Below are 5,298 nucleotides of genomic sequence, written 5' to 3' on the forward strand. Positions count from 1 at the left end.
CATGAGTCAAATGTTATAAAGTGGGTTCCTTTTCCAGACGTTTTGTGTGGAGCTAGGCAGCTCCCTAGCTTAGTCTCACAGCCTAAGCTACCTGACTCCAAGAGAGTCATTCTCATTTGCAAATCACTAGCAGACATTGGCACCTCCCTGCACCCTGGCCTTCCTGAGAGGTGGGGCTTAGCACACACCCTTCTCATCGGCATCTCCTCTTGGCTAGCCTAGGTAGCTCCCTGCCTAGTGTGGCTGTTGTGAATGTCAATCTAAGGCACAGCATCTCTCCCTCCCTACGCATTGCATAGGGAACCCAGGCTCCTAACTCAGGCTTTGTGAATTGCAGTGCATTCCTATGATTTTCTAGGTGCCTAAAAGTTAGGTGCTGCCATGCTGAGTGTCACAATGCTAACTAAAGCCATTGCAAAAGGCCTTACGTATCTGTTACAGAAACTGCAGACTTAGGGTGCAACATCTCTTTGCACTTCCACTGCTCACTGAAGGCCACCAACCAAGGGATAAAGAGTGCAGACTAATCTAGGCTTTGACCAACATACAGGGGCGGCTCTAGACATTTTGCCGCCCCAAGCATGGAGGGTCCGCTGGTCCCGGGACCAGCGAACCCTCGGCAGGCAAGCCACCGAAGGCAGCCTGCCTGCCGCCCTCCCGGCGCCGGCAGAGCGCCCCCCGCGGCTTGCCGCCCCAGGCATGTGCTTGAAGCGCTGGTGCCTGGAGCCGCCCCTGCCAACATAGCAGATCCTTAGAGGGATATCACCACCCAGCACAAAGCAACATTTTCTACAGGGAAACATTTGCTTGATGAAGAGAATGGTCTGCATGAGATGGCTTAGGGCAGAAAGAAGGGGGGCACAAACCCATGACATCTATCTGTCTGCAGGGTTCTGAACTCCCACCCAGCACTGTCGCATCTGAGCACCTGCCACATAAAATCAATTAGAAATAGTGAAGTCCTTCATGAACTTGATAGTCTTTGGCTCTTCTCTCTTCACAGAATGAAAACTCTGCTTGTGGTAGGGTTATGATTCTTTGGCTGGTTGGTTGGGTAGTGTTCTGGGGGAGATTTTTTTTTGTGGGGGGGTCAGGTTTTTGTGGGGAAGAAAGGTGTTAGTGTTATGAGTGCAATTTTTGTTATGGTGGAAAAGCTTTGACAAAGAAGGCTTTGTGACCTTCAGCAACATCTGGTTCTCACTGAAAGCCCTGCTGAGGGTTCACGAGTTATTCCAAACCTGCATCTTGGAGATGGCCAAAAACGTTGCTGAGTGCATTTTTGGTGCTGCTGCTGTTGTTATAGTGCATCACATCAAAAGGCACTTTATTACTATTATTTATGTGATATCTGTCTCAGTGGTGCAATTACTAGGGTCATTCAGCTAATAACAAATAGGTTGGTGATTTGAGCCTACCCAGAGATGGTGTTATCTTAGTTTTTTGAAGCAAACAGACCTGTACATCAGCCATTATGTATTTAAAACTAAAAATGCTCCAGCGCTGACTGGAGAAAGTAAATAAGGAAATATTATTTAATCCTCATAACATAAGAACTAGGGATCACCAAATGAAATTAATAGGCAGCAGGTTTAAAACAAACAAAAGGAAGTATTTCTTTACACAACGCACAGTCAACCTGTGGAACTCCTTGCCAGAGGATGTTGTGAAGGCCAAGATTATAACAGGATTCAAAAAATAACTAGATAAATTCATGGAGGACAGGTCCATCAATGACTATTAGCCAGGATGGGCAGGGATGATGTCCCTAGCTTCTGTTTGCCAGAAGCTGAGAATGGGAGACAAGGGATGGATCACTTGATGATTACTTGTTCTGTTCATTTCCTCTGGGGCACCTGGGATTGGCCACTGTCAGAAGACAGGATACTGGGGTAGATGGATCTTTGGCCTGACCCAGTATTGCTGTTCTTCTGTTCTTATGACTATCTTATTGCCCCATTGGGGGTGTTGGGCAGCTAGGTCCCCAGGGATCCCAAAGAACTGAGCAGTGTCTCCTTAGCATGTAGGCAGCTAGGATCAGACATTATGAATGGGGAGTCTGGTGCACCCGGAAAACCCTGGATTTAGTCAATGAAATGCTCCTTTGTTGAGAGTTAAATAACAGAATAAGATTAAAGCGATACTGAAGAAGTGCAGCCAGCAATGGCTGATACTGCACAGTGCATCCCTGCTAACATGTACTTAGTGTTCAGGTAAGAGTTGGCACTGTGGGAGTCTACAGGCAGTATCATGATATAAAAGGATTCAAGATGACTCTGAGATTGGTGTTTGAGGCACCTCACTAAAATGTGATGTAATTATCACATTAGAATGTAGTCAGCACCCACTCTCTGCAGCCCTCTTCATGCTAAAATTATTATTTCCTCCTGGATAAATTATGCTGTCGAGCCCTTAGGAGTGTCTCATCACTAATACAGTCTTATATTTCTGCCTTAAAAATAGCCCTCAATACAAATTCTTCTGATACTAAGCCCATGAAACAATTCTTCTGGTCACCCTACATCCATTCTTGTTACAATTTCCTGCATCCTCCTCCCACCTTCCTGTCACCGGTACCTGTGTCCTCCCTCCTACCTCCATGTCACTGTTACTCACATCCTCCCTCCTAACTCCCACCTTCCTGTCACCATTACCCACATTCTCCCTCCAACCCCCACCTCCCTGTCACATTACACGTATCCTCCAACTAATGGCACACCTTCCTGTCACCATTATCCACGTCCTCCCTCCTACCTCCCACCTTCCTGTAACTGTTACCTGCATCCACCTTTCCACTCCCACCTTCCTGTCACCATTACCTGCATCCTCCATCTAACGCCACACCTTCCTATCACCTGTACTTGGATCCTCCCTCCAACCCCTCAACTTCCTATCACTCTTACCTACATGCAGCTTGTTACCTACATCCTCCCTCCCACTCCCACCTTCCTATCACTGTTACCTGCATCTTCTCTCCCACACATTCCTTTCTGTCACCACTACCTGCATCCACCTTCCCACCCCCACCTTCCTGTCACTAATACCCACATCCTCCTTCTAACCTCCCGCTTTCCTGTCACCACTACTTGGATCCTCCCTCCCACCTCTCACCTTCCTGTCACCATTACCTGCATCCTTCCTCCCATTCCCCACCTTTCTATCACCATTACCCACATCTTCCTTCCCATACACTCCTTTCTGTCACCGTTACCTGCATCCACCTCCCCATCCCCCACCATCCTGTCATTGTTGCCTGCATCCTCCTTCCCACTCCCCAACTTCCTGTCACTGATACCTACATCCTCTGTCCCACCCCCACCTTCCTATCACAATTATCTGCATCCACCTTCCCACCCCCACCTTCCTGTAACCATTACCTACATCCTCCCTCCCACCCCAATCTTCCTGTGACCCTTACCTGCATCCTCCTTCCCACTCCCCACCTTCCTGTCACCATTACTTGCATCCTTCTTCTCACCTTCAACCTGCCTAGCACCATTACCTGCATCCTCCCTCCCATCACACACCTTCCTGTCACCATTACCCGTGTCCTCCCTCTCACCCTATTTTCCTGTCACTGTTATTTGCATCCTCCCTCCCAGCCCAAACCTTCCTGTCACTATTACCTGCATCTTTGCTCCCACCCCCACTTTCCTGTCACCTATCAGAGGGGTAGCCGTGTTAGTCTGGATCCGTAAAAGCGGCAAAGAGTTCTGTGGCACCTTATAGACTAACAAACATATTGGAGAATGAGTTTTTGTGGGTGAATACCCACTTCGTCGGCTGCATCTTTCCTGTCACCGTTACCTCTATTCCCAGGCCCCCTTCTGGACTGCCAGGCCCCAGTAATTTGTACCGGCTTCCCCGCATCTCGTCGGCCTTGTTAGGGGATGGGAAAAGGAAAAGAAAACTAAAACCTTGCTGTCAGTCTTTCTGACCATGAGATGTCACTATCTAAAGATCAAAGAGTTCTGTGGCACCTTATAGACTAACAGACATATTGGAGCATGAGCTTTCGTGGGTGAATACCCACTTCATCGGATGGATCCAACGAAGTGGGTATTCACCCACGAAAGCTCATGCTCCAATATATCTGTTAGTCTATAAGGTGCCACAGGACTCTTTGCTGCTTTTACAGATCCAGACTAACACAGCTACCCCTCTGATATCTAAAGATCAGTGTTTCTCAACACCTGGTCCAGGGACCAGCGCCAGTCCTTGAGATCTCCCTGACACAGTTTAAGAAGGCAGCAAGCTGGTCCCTGGTATCAAAAAGACTGAGAAACACTGGTCTTGATAATAGTCTTACCATAGTGCAGAGGACTGGACTATATGACCTATCGAGGTCCATTTCAGCCCTACATTTCTATTATTTCTATGATCAGCTGTCACAAATATTTGGGTAGCTCGTCTATCCTTGAAGTGAATACACAGCTCTCAGTTTTGTGAGCACATGGAAGAGAGCATGGATAGAGTCCTCGCCAGATTCTGCACCGACAGTGGGTGTCATTCCTTTGACTTCAGAGGGGTCACTCCTGATTTACAGTTAGGGGAGTGCAAGCACAACCAGGCCTGTTGCTAATTTACACCATCATTTCAGATGGGGAAGGAACTGTTAACTTGTAACTCTTTCTAAGATAAGAATAGAATCTGCCATTTTAGGGCATGACACAGTTGCCAACATCTTGACATCATGGTACATTTCAGTGTGATACAGGAGGCAATCTAGCCTCTGCGGAATGTCTTCCATGTTTATTAGGAGAACAGTGTCACCAGCATAAGCAGACATGAGCCAGCTCAAGAGTCTTGTAAGGGACAGTTATTTTTAGCCCTCAAGCCAGCCCTTTGCAGAGTCTGAGAACACAGACCAGACCCCACTTTGAGCAGGCCACCGTCCAAGCCCCTCCGAGCACAGCGACCTCCCCTCACCATTGTTCAGCCATTCCCAACATGCTCCTTTTTGCACAGACCTGATCATGGCTTTGTAAAGCAAATTAAGAATGGCACAAGCATTGTTGATAACGAGTCTGCAATGGAGCCCCAAGGAAGCACAGTGCCCTGCCCCAACCAGCCAGAAGGGAACAAAGCAGGCCCTGATTTGGCTTCCTTTCATTAGGAAAAACTTTTTCACTAGTAGGGTGGTGAAGCACTGGAATGGGTTACCTAGGGAGGTGGTGGAATCTCCTTCCTTAGAGGTTTTTAAGGTCAGGCTTGACAAAGCCCTGGCTGGGATGATTTAGTTGGGTTTGGTCCTGCTTTGAGCAGGGGGTTGGACTAGATGACCTCCTGAGGTCCCTTCCA

This window comes from Mauremys reevesii, linkage group 15 (assembly GCF_016161935.1).
Source record: "Mauremys reevesii isolate NIE-2019 linkage group 15, ASM1616193v1, whole genome shotgun sequence".
NCBI classification, from domain to species: Eukaryota; Metazoa; Chordata; order Testudines; family Geoemydidae; genus Mauremys; species Mauremys reevesii.